Here is a 12374-nt window from a genome sequence, read left to right on the forward strand (position 1 = left end):
ACTTTTGCTCTCTCGTGTTCTTTCTCTTTTCTTTAATAGATTATATTCACTGCAAATGCAGTGACATCTTCCACGATATGACATTCAGTACGACTTTTTGCAATTTTTGATTTCTAACACCACAGAGCACCAAAACCAACAGGTCTACCAAGGCCGGTTATGCAGCCGAGGATCAAAAGAGTTTTTAGTGAAAGCAACATTGGCTGCAAGCAGAGAATTGTGGACGCACCGCAGACCATCGCTCAAACGTACCCCCCTTCCATTGATTCCATTTACACCTCATGCTGCCACGGCAAGGCCACCAGCATAAGCAAGGACATGTCGCACCCTGGCCATTCCCTCTTCTCCCCTCTCTCATCAGGCAAGAGGTATAGAAGTGTGAAAACACACACGTCCAGATTCAGGGACAGTATCTTCCCAGCTAGTTGGTAACTGAACTAACTCGAGAGCAATTCTGAGCTACTGTCTACTTCATTGGAGACTCTTGGACTAGTGTTGTTCGGACTTTACTGGACTTTACCTTGCACTCAACGTTATTCACATTATTTTCTTTATCATGTATTTGTACACTGTAAATGGCTCGATTATAATAATGTATTGTCTTTCTGCTGACAGTTTAGCACACAACAGAAGCTTTTCACTGTACCTCGGTGCACGTGACAATAAACTAAACACAACTCAACTTGAATTTCATCTCGGAGTTTGGACCCATAAGAAAAAATGGCAGTGTTAACTAATCCTATGAAAGTAAAGCAGTTGCAATCACTTCAATTTCCACCGTGCATTTGACCAATATTCCCAAAGAGACATACAGAGTTGGCAGCTAATTGTCGTAAGGCTCTCCAGACTACTCATAAACAATGCGAAACGTGATCCACTAGCTTTGTAAATGCTTTCTCTATGCTATGAAGAAATCAGTTATAGTCTGGGCATCTGAAGCAACACAGAGAACATTTGCTTTGTTTGTATACTCTGATCTTGGTCAGTAATTTTAAAGCATTTGTTGAGACAATTACTTATGATGAAGCTTTTAATCTAGAAGAAAACCACTACTGATTTATTTTCCACTTCTTTACATAAAACAGTTTCACTGATAAAACCCTTTGAATAAATGTAATTGAGTCAAACAAATCAAGGCATTCCTAGGTTGTCTCCCTACTGTGATGAGTTAATTGATCTCATATGCTCTCTGCTTGATCTCAGCTGTAACTCTCCATGTAAGAAAATGCTGTTTAGCACTACACCTAATTGCTCAGATCTCAAAAGATTCCTGTTCAGTTACACATCATGTTGCTGTCATAATGATAGGTGTTTAATTCAGAAATTATTCCCTTGACTCTGATCCACATTAAATGGTGTACAATTACGTCACGATGCAGCAAATCTGGCAGTAACAGAATGAAAATAAATGGGTTTAGAGTACATTGGGAACTCTAACACAAAATTGAACAACAAATTGAGCGATAAAAGGGTTAAAGCAAGAGGCCATTATGAGGAGATTGCGTTGAAATCTTCCTGTTGAGAGTTCCTTTGAGAAAGAGTGGGAAAGGAACAATATTAATAGCTGGTGCCTTGTTGTATTTTCCCACAGGCCTGAACAGGATCTCCAGATCAGTTCTGCCTTATGACAAGGCGACCTGAACCTAAGAGCACAGTGGAAATAATGCAGGGCCTCATGCAGAGGAAGCATAATGTTCTGAGAAACAGGTCCAGTAAGGTGCGAACTGGCTCTGATCGCCAGTTTCCTAACAAAATACACTATTTATGCAGCTATTTAGTGAAAAGAATTTTATGCCAAGATTTAATTTCATGCTGATTTAAAATAACCTTGGAGGCATTCCTATTACTTGACATTAATATACATGATAGGACAGACTATTACTGTTGCTGGTATTTTTGGTTCCCAGAGCATATTTGTCTGTCTTAGCCATCTCACTAAAAGGTGACTGGGCATTTCTGTTAAATTACAGAATAACTGAAGTTTTGGTATCGTAAAAACACCTCAGCATGAGTGTTTAAATTTACAATCTGACAAAGAATAATTATGAATGCTAGGATTAAGGATTAAGTAGAATTCCCTTTTATTTTGTGGCAAGTTTGATCAGATAGTTGATTAGTACGAGTGTCAGGGGTTAGGGGGTGAAGGCAGGAGAATGGGGTTAAGAGATAGATCAGCCATGATTGAATGGCAGAGTAGACTCGATGGGCCGAATGGCCTAATTCTGCTCCTATCACTTACAAATTTATAAACAGAAACAGGACATTGTGTGATGTCATGATTTTTGAGGACGGCGGCTGTGTATGGTTGAATTTGAAATGAATTGACTTCTCTGCCACAGAAGGTAGTTGAGGCCAGTTCATTGGCTATATTTAAGAGGGAGTTAGATGTGGCCCTTGTGGCTAAAGGGATCAGGGGGTATGGAGAGAAGGCAGGTACAGGATACTGAGTTGGATGATCAGCCATGATCATATTGAATGGCGGTGCAGTCTCGAAGGGCCCAATGGCCTACTCCTACACCTATTTTCTATGTTTCTATGTTCTACGTTTCTATGTTTCAGAATTGCAATAAAAAGATGCAGTCAATAAACAAACTGGAGCCATTGTTTATTGTGAATTATATCATGCGGTCACAGATATGTCACAAATGATGATTTCCCAGTCTCCAATGATGTAGTCTACATTTGGCTTCAATACTCCAGGTGCGCAAATCCTCACTGATGATATAATTCAAGCTGTTTTCCTTTTGGAAAATACTGATATAAACACACAATGTATCTTAGATTGTTCTTAGCTGGTTGAATATACACAACTTCTGAAATTCATTCATGCAGCTCTGGCAGTCGAAGTAGTCAGGTGAAATTAAAAGACCAACGAATTTTAATGAATGTTATTTGAAAGGATAACTCAATACAAATGAAATCAGAAAGCAAAAGCTTTTTGTTCCCTTCACCTGAACTGACTGAAAATTCATACTTAGTTTATCTAAAATTGGAACAATGCAGGTTCAATGTTATATTTTAAATGATAGATTTTATGAACATGTGCTTCCTTTAGGGAACATTTTCTCCGACTGAACCACAGTGAATATGTAAGTTATCTCTGCCAAAATATTTAGTGAAAATCTAAAGGTCTGCTGGATTAGTAACATTAGCAGTCATTTTTTCAAAATAATTATGACCACGAAATTAATTTAATTGTGGTGTATTTGGTAAAATTCCCTTAGTATCTGAATTACAAAGGCTGAAAACTTTTAAGCACAAGTTGTGCTAATTAAAATGTGTTTCTGAAATTGTAATAGAAAACTTGACACTGAAAGTAAACAAATCAACCAGAGTGAATGAATCACTATTCAATATTATCTGTTAATTGCACTCATTTTCAGGTTGTCAAACAAGTTTATAAAAAAGTTGGCTCTTTTAGGTTCAATGACACCGAAAAGCACATTTGGAAAGGTTTTTAATGACTTTACAAAATTTGCTCCAGAACTGACAGAATTTCTCCGAATCTAACTGGAAAACCATTTAGTATATTTTATGTAGATTATTTTTAGTTAATTAATAGTGTTGCTCAATGGCAGCGGATTTACAGTTGTGACTACAATTGCCTCTCCTTTGCTACCTTCAGCTATATTAATCAATCTGCATTGATCTGCAATCTACACCTACACACATGTAATTAAAAATACAAAACACACTGTCAAACTGCACTGGCTTGTGGAAGAGTTTGCATTTGGCAATATGACTGAGCAGAAACCAGTGTGGTGGGTTATGGGGGGGGGGGGGGGGGGGTGAGTAAATTAATGTTGGTGAAACATAGGGGGAAATATTGGTGCCAGCTGAAGATCTCTCCTCCTATTAATGCATGGGCTTCTGGAGTCCATATAACCATATAACAATTACAGCACAGAAACAGGCCATCTCGACCCTTCTAGTCCGTGCCGAACACATAATCTCCCCTAGTCCCATATACCTGCGCTCAGACCATAACCCTCCATTCCCTTCCCGTCCATATAACTATCCAATTTATTTTTAAATGATAAAAACGAACCTGCCTCCACCACCTTCACTGGAAGCTCATTCCACACAGCTACCACTCTCTGAGTAAAGAAGTTCCCCCTCATGTTACCCCTAAACTTCAGTCCCTTAATTCTCAAGTCCTCCAACTTTTGTTGCTGCAGGAAATAAATATTGCAGGGCACTACCCCACAGATATAGAATGGGAATATAATTTACGTGTTAAGCTGTAGGCTACAAGTACAGAACATGCAACAGCCCCCCCCCCCGTGGGCTACTTGTCTGAAAGTTCCACAATTGAGTGCAGGCTGAGATTAAGTGCCCTGCAGTTTGCTGAGTGTGTTCTGGAGCCCAAACAAGTTTCATTAATTACTGAGGACTTTCAGTCAAACCTGAAGTGATCCCTAATGTGAAATGCAGGATAAAATATGCCGACTATAAATGTGCACTGAATAGAGCTTTTTGTTAATATTAATTGTGAATCGAGCCTGTTTTTATGTTACATTTGTGCTTTGTTTCCTTAGTGCTTAATTTGCTGACTCTGAAAGGGGCTGTGGTGAGGGTATCTAAACGTTCCATCCAGTGCATCATGCCAAAATACACATTAAAATGATCAGTGGCAGCAATGAACGTTATCACTCAATCTAACCACAGTAGATATTAAAACTAAGTCTGAACATTCTTCTTTTATATCTCCACCTTTCGCATTTTATTAACACGGATAAATAGAAAGCAACAGAAATTATACTTTTGACAGATTTTTCACATCCTAGGCAAAAGATGCCAAAAGCAATTTCTGTTTGCATTGGTAAACTTCTCGGAAAGTTAGACACAAAACACTGGAGTAACTCAGCAGGACAGGCAGCATCTCTGGAGAGATGGAATGGGTGACGTTTCGTGTCGAGACCCTTCTTCAGACTGATGTCAAGGGAGTGGACGGGACAGAGATGGAATGTAGTCGGAGACAGTAATGGGCCTGTCGCCCTTGGACGACCTAATCCATGAGTTTTGAAGACCCTAGATGAGTTGAAAGAAAATGTCAGGGTCGTGTTGACTCGCCAAAGTAAAAGACCTCCTACGACCTCCTACGACTATAGCTACACCCTCCTACGACCCCCCTCGATCTCAGTCTTCCACACCTAAGACCAACTACGACTAGCTACGAGTGGAAATGATCACATGATAAAATGATGTCATGTTTGCATTTTTTTTCTCGGGCCAGTAACCGACCTACAACTACCTACAACTACCTACGACTATCTACGACTATCTACGACTACCATCACGACCTACTACGATCTACCAACGAGTAAAAAGTACCAATTTTTTCCATGCCAACATTTTTTTTACTCAACATTTTTTATCAGGCTGGGAAAAGCGTTGCGACCTACTTGAGGCCACCAGCACGCGGAGACCACTCATGAGCACGAGGAAGAGTTACAAAGACCTCCTACGATCTCGTGGCGACCATGCTGTGAGTATGAGTCAAGGGCAAACCCGGCAGAGGTCGCCAATTAGGTCGTGAAAGTGGGACAGGGGCTTAAGACTGGTGGGAGAACTGGGAAGGGAGAGTGGATGGAGAGAGAGGGAAAGCAAGGGCTATTTGAAGTTAAAGAAGTCAATGTACATACCGCTGGGGTGTAAGCTACATAAGCAAAATATGTGGTGCTGTTCCTCCAATTTGTGCTGGGGCCTCTCTCTGACAATGGGGATATCATTAGGGGAAATCATGCTTGACTAAACTTCTGGAATTTTTTGAAGATGTAACTAGGAAAATGGACAAGGGAGAGCCAGTGGATGTAGTGTACCTGGACTTTAGAAACATAGAAAATAGATGCAGGAGGCCATTTGGCCCTTCGAGCCAGCACCGCCATTCATTGCGATCATGGCTGATCATCCCCAATCAATAACCTGTGCCTGCCTTCTCCCCATATCCCTTGACTCCACTAGCCCCTAGAGCTCTATCTAACTCTCTCTTAAATCCATCCAGTGATTTGGCCTCCAGTGCCCTCTGTGGCAGGGAATTCCACAAATTCACAACTCTCTGGGTGAAAAAGTTTTTTCTCATCTCAGTCTTAAATGGCCTCCCCTTTATTCTGAGACTGTGGCCCCTGATTCTGGACTCGCCCAACATTGGGAACATTTTTCTTGCATCTAGCTTGTCCAGTCCTTTTATAATTTTATATGTTTCTATAAGATACTCCCTCATCCTTCTAAACTCTAGTGAATACTTCAATCTTTCCTTGTATGACAGTCCCGCCATCCCAGGGATCAATCTCGTGAACCTACGCTGCACTGCCTCAATCAGAAGTATGTCCTTCCACAAATTAGGAGACCAAAACTGTACACAATACTCCAGATGTGATCTCACTAGAGCCTTATACAACTGCATAAGAACCTATACTGAAACCCTCTTGTTATGAAGCATTTCAGAAAGCATTTGATAAGGTCCCACATAGGAGATTAGTGGGCAAAATTGGGGTATTGGGGGTAGAGTGCTGACATGGATAGAGAATTGGTTGGCAGACAGGAAACAAAGATTAGGGATTAACAGGTCCCTTTCAGAATGGCAGGCAGTGACTAGTGGGGTACCGCAAGGAGGGAGTGCAGCGTAGATTTACAAGGTTAATTCCCGGGATGGCGGGACTGTGATATGCTGAGAGAATGGAGCAGCTGGGCTTGTGCACTCTGGAGTTTAGAAGGATGCGAGAAAGATTGTTCCCGATGTTCGGGAAGTCCAGAACAAGGGGTCACAGTTTAAGGATAAGGGGGAAATCTTTTAGGACCGAGATGAGAAAAACATTTTTCAGAGTGGTGGATCTCTGGAATTCTCTGCCACAGAAGGTAGTTGAGGCCAATTCATTGGCTATATTCAAGAGAGAGTTAGATGTGGCCCTTGTGGCTAAAGGGATCAGGGGGTATGGAGAGAAGGCAGATACAGGATACTGAGTTGGATGATCAACCATGATCATATTGAATGGCGGTGCAGGCTCGAACGGCCGAATGGCCTACTCCTGCACCTATTTTCTATGTTTCTATCTCATTGAAACATATAAGATTGTTAAGGGCTTGGACGCACTAGAGGCAGGAAACATGTTCCCGATGTTGGGGGAGTCCAGAACCAGAGGTCCACAGTTTAAGAATAAGGAGTGAGCCATTTAGAAAGGAGACGAGGAAACACTTTTTCTCGCAGAGAGTGGTGAGTCTGTGGAATTCTCTGCCTCAGAGGGTGGTGGAGGCAGGTTCTCTGGATGCTTTCAAGAGAGAGCTAGATAGGGCTCTTAAAAATAGCGTGGTCAGGGAATATGGGGAGAAGGCAGGAACGGGGGTACTGATTGGGGATGATCAGCCATGATCACATTGAATGGCTGGCTCGAACGGCCGAATGGCCCACTCCTGCGCCTATTATCTATTGTCTATTGAATAACTCTGCTCAGTCCACCTTAACCTACCTGATCTCCCGGTTGCTCAGCTCTTTAACTCCCCCTCCCATTCCCAATCTGACCATTCAGTCCTGGGCCTCTTCCATTGTTAGAGTGAGGCCCAGCGCATATGGGTGGTGACTTCTTGCCTTCACTCTGCTCATTCATTGGCTTAATTGTGGACAGGCTACTCAGTTAAAAACATGGTGTAGGAAGCAAAGAAGTCAAAGCCAAAGAACCGAATGAAAACGAGGCCGAAACGCCAATAAACCGAAAGAGTACAAAGACGAAACGCCCACTAACCGAAAGGATGGGACGCCTAAATGCAAACTACCCAAAAGGGCGGGACGCTTAAAAGCCAACGAACCGAAAAGCTGACTGCCGCTCAACAGAAAAGTCCAATAAAGGATATGACATATGACATGTCCCGCCCCCCCCGGCAACGTCAAGTCCGTTATTGGACTTTTCGGTTGAGCGGTAGTCGGTCCTTTGGCCTGTAGGCGATGCCGTCTTTCGGGTAGGTGGCGTTTCGACAGAGCGGACATTCGGTAAGTTTGCCTTTAGGCGACGCAGTTTTTCGGTTCGTTGGCTTTTGCTTCGGCTTCTCGTCCGTCGGCGCCACATCTGCACGTACATGGTCCCAGATGGGACACACAATGCGAAGTACTTGATACCACACAGTGCTTTATACCACACAGCTACATGCAGTTTCGAACACTGAATCGAGGGTATTATTTTTGAGTGAATGATTGAAATGCACAATATTTAAATCATTTCCATTGGACAGAATGGTTTGTTCAGCGAATAGTCAAATATCATGGTAGAAGTGCAAATAAAATAGTTAATAATAAATCATAGAAACATAGAAATTAGGTGCAGGAGTAGGCCATTCGGCCCTTCGAGCATGCACCGCCATTCAATATGATCATCAGATGAAATGAAATAACAATGCACCATCTATACAAAATGATGTGAAAGACTTCCATTCCTTTTGTCCTGAATGGATAGATCTGCCATATGACAGAGGCAGCGTGGGTTCAAACATCAAAGGTCAAATTAATTTCAAATATATGTTCAAGAAGGAACTGCAGATGCTGGAAAATCGAAGGTACACAAAAATGCTGGAGAAACTCAGCGGGTGCAGCAGCAGCATCTATGGAGCGAAGGAAATAGGTCCGAAACCCTTCTTCAGACTCAAATATATGTTGTGGTCCCTGTGTAATTGAAAATAGCTCTCCCTCACACAAAGCAGTATTTGCTAGAAGCAGGCTCTAACTTGCATGCTGTATTTGTCAAAGGGGCATCATGGTGACGAAGCGGTAGAGCTACTAAAAGACAGCGCCAGGGACCCGTGTTTGATCCTGACTACAGGTGCTTGTCTGTACGGAGTTTGTACGTTATCCCCATGATCTGCATGGGTTTTCTCCGACATCTTCGGATTCCTCCCACACTCCAAAGATGTACAGGTTGGTAGGTTAATTGGCTTGGTGTAAATTGTGAATGTAAAAATTGTCCCTAGTGTGGTGGTGATAATGTGGGGGGGTCGCTGGTCGGTGCGGCCTCGGTTGGCTGAAGGGCCTGTTTCCACGCTGTATAACTGAACTAGACGAAGGTAGTAAAACACATACACACGCACGCACACACACACACGTATACATACTTACAAGATGAGACTTTTAATAGTATATAGATCTACTATGCAGTTAGACACAAAAAGCTGGAGTAACTCAGCGGGGCATACGTCTCGGGTCTGAAGAAGGATCTCGAGCCGAAACGTCACCCATTCCTTATCTCCAGAGATACTGTCTGTCCCGCTGAGTTACTCCAGCATTTTGTGTCTAATTGCATAGTAGATCTATATACTATTAATAGTCAATAGACATTAGACAATAGGCAATAGGTGCAGGAGTAGGCCATTCGGCCCTTCGAGCCAGAACCGCCATCCAATGTGATCATGGCTGATCACATTGCTCACACCTCCCCGCCCACATTGCTCACACCCCCCCCCCCCCGCCCACACACACACACACCCTCCCACACACACCCACCCCACACCCCCCATCCCTCTCCCACCCACCCTCCCCCCCTCCCCCCACACCCTGACCCTCCCCCCACTCCCGCCGCCGCCACCCACCCCCTGCCCCCCATTCCATCCACGCCACCCGGCCCCCCACCCCCTGCCCCCACCCCTCCAACCCGCACCCCGCCCCCTCCATAAATTCCATTATTTTCCTTGTGGGGGGTGATGGGGGTGATTGGCTCTGGGAGACGCCTGTGTCCGGGGTGAGCGCCGACGCCCGTGTTGGGGGACGGGGCCCAACTGGTCCCACTTCGTCTAGTACTCTATAAATATGAAAGACTCTTTTTAAATGAGTTGCAGAGTTGATATTCAGTGGAAATACATGCAACCAGCAAGTTGGCATCATTGAAGACCCACACCACCCTGGCCATCTCACATTTCGCTATATCATCAGAAAGAAGGCATAGGGGTCTGAAAAAGTTTCAGGAACAGCTTCTTCCCAAGAACCATTCATCTCTTGAATACTATAAAACGCTAAATAAACTATGAAACATGCACTGTCTTGGTTGCACTAAGGACTTCAGGGTTTTTGCAGTGGAATTGCGGTTGTTAGTTTATTACATTTTATTTTTGTTTGTTATATATTATCTATGAACATTCTGCTTACAGGCCTGGTATTCTGCTGCAAACAAGAGTTTCATTGTTCTGTTGTCGATACACATGACAATTAGTCACTCTTGACATGATTCACTGAATTACAAGCAGTAAGTGTATGTGCCACATGTGAAAAGTAAAATGATCTTGTGAGAAGTCAGCATATCAGGGTGAAAGTGCCAATTGATGTGTTACTATGCCTTAAATACCAGAATAGGTCCAGGTTTGATTCTTGGTCTGGATTGAATTAAGTGATCTTTGCTTGGATAACAGGAAAATGTTTCTGCATTTGACATCAATGTCCCCAGGCTAGGGAGGGAAAAGTCAGCTTAGCTTCCTGCTTCTGATCACTATCCTGTGGAAAAAATACACCTGTGGATACTGACGAGAGCATAATATGGCTCAGCTCTTCTGGAAATGGAAAATGTTGATCCTTTTTGCATGCCCAAAATTGTTCCAGGCATTTCTAGTTGTCCATGGAATTGTGGTATAGTCTGAGTCTCCATTTCCCAAAGAGAACAACAGGAAATGTATAATTATTTTGGGGACTGCTTTGGAGGAAACCTATTCCTTAGTGTGTGCAGAATTACTGCTGAGACCACTTGATGACAATTCCTGTGCTTTCTTTCTATCTTGAACCTTCTGAAAAATTGTCTTCAACTAAAATTCAGCTGTTTGTTTCTTAGGATGTATCAAGTTCCATTTGCTCATTTCATTTGTAGTCAGTGACCTGTATGGAAAACCACAAGAAGAGCCATTTGAATCATTGAGTACATGCTGGTTCCTTGTGGCGCTATATAATCTTGTACTCACTGTTCTTCCCCTGTTGGCCTACCAATGTCTTTCCCTCAGCCAACAGCCTTGTGAAAATGTTGATTGCTTCTGTTTCTACCACCTCTATAGTGGTAAGAATCACATCATAAACACTCACGATATGGTCCCTGTATTGGAAAATCCAAATGCCCACTGTATGACCAGTTGGCAGAGTATCTCCATTCGGTCCACAGAGGTGAGTTTTCACAAGCCTGTGATTTTAATTCTGTCTCCCGCGCTCACCCTGAAACCCCTGTGTTTTCCCTTTTGCTTTGTTCCAATGAAGTTCAAGGTGAGCCTGAGGAGTAGCACCCCGTCTTCCACCCTGGCACACTATACATTTCAATTAATTATCCAATGAATTCAACAAATAATCCGCCAATGCAGTTTTGTTCCTCATATTCCTCTCTGGTACTCTTTCTTTTCCTCTCTCTCTCTCTCTCTCTCTCTCCACCTATGTGCCCTTCCTCCAGACATACATAATTTCCTTCATGAGCCTCTATCGCCCTCTTTCAGCCAGTACCACCACCACTTCCGTCCTTCAATCTTTTCTAGTCTACATTCTATCATAAACCATGTACCCCCCTCACCTTTCTATGTAACTTTCATCCTTTTTCCAGCTCTGAGGAAAGTCATTGATTTGAAACCGGTTTTCTTGCAGATAATTGTCTACAACCTGAATTGTCTACAACACTACAACCTCCAAATAAGCTCCAAACCACATAGACTTCAGACACTGATGTTTAGTCTTTGCACTATTATTATTTGTTTATATATATACTCAACTGTTGAATATATCCAACAATTTCTGTTTGTTTCAGCTAATCTGCCTTTGCAAAGCTTGGCAATGGCTTTGACATTCTCAGTTGAAATTTTAATTTGAACGTTTATATCACCTAAAGCACTTTCAAACATTTCAAAAATGGATATTTGCATACAGAAACATAAAGGAAAAAATTCCCTAAAATTCTATTGAGAGTCATAGTTATACAGCACGGAAACAGGCCCTTAGGCCCAGCTTGCCTGTGGCGACCAAGGTGCCTCATCTACACTAGTCCGACCTGCCACATATGGCCCATGTCCCTCTAAATACCTGTCCAAATGCCTTTTAAATGTTATTCTTGTTTCTTCATCAACAACCTCCTCTGGTAGCTCAATCCATATATCCACCACCCTCAGTGTGAAAAAGCTGCCTCTCAGATTCCTAAGAAATCTTTCCACTCTCACCTTAAACCTATATCCTCTAGTTATTGATTCCTCTCCTCTGGGTAAAAGACTCTGTGCACCTACCCTATCTACTCACCTCATGAACTAGTACACCTCTAAAAGATCACCTCTCATCCTCCTGTGCTTCAAGGAATAAAGTCCTAGCCTGCCCAACCACTCACTATAGCTCAGCCCCATGGCAACATCCTCATAAAAGGTGTTTTAGTTCAATCTAAAAAAGGGTC

The 12374-nt window shown here is 42.7% G+C and overlaps 1 protein-coding gene and 1 long non-coding RNA gene across 3 annotated transcripts in view; one reads left to right on the forward strand and one right to left on the reverse strand.

The window, feature by feature from the left end:
• The window catches only part of gmds (GDP-mannose 4,6-dehydratase), a 645529-nt gene that overhangs the window by 255039 nt on the left and 378116 nt on the right, over positions 1-12374 (reverse strand). The window lies entirely within an intron of this gene.
• Positions 1-12374, forward strand: part of LOC129706998 (uncharacterized) — a 34231-nt gene that overhangs the window by 16783 nt on the left and 5074 nt on the right. Inside the window, exon 4 of one of the 2 annotated variants that reach the window (XR_008725127.1) lies at positions 5382-5488. This is a non-coding gene — a long non-coding RNA (uncharacterized LOC129706998). Of the gene's footprint in view, positions 1-125; positions 2626-5381; positions 5489-12374 lie in introns of those variants that run through there. The other variant, XR_008725128.1, reaches the window with a different exon arrangement.

This window comes from Leucoraja erinacea, chromosome 2 (genome assembly GCF_028641065.1).
Source record: "Leucoraja erinacea ecotype New England chromosome 2, Leri_hhj_1, whole genome shotgun sequence".
Lineage (NCBI taxonomy): Eukaryota > Metazoa > Chordata > Chondrichthyes > Rajiformes > Rajidae > Leucoraja > Leucoraja erinaceus.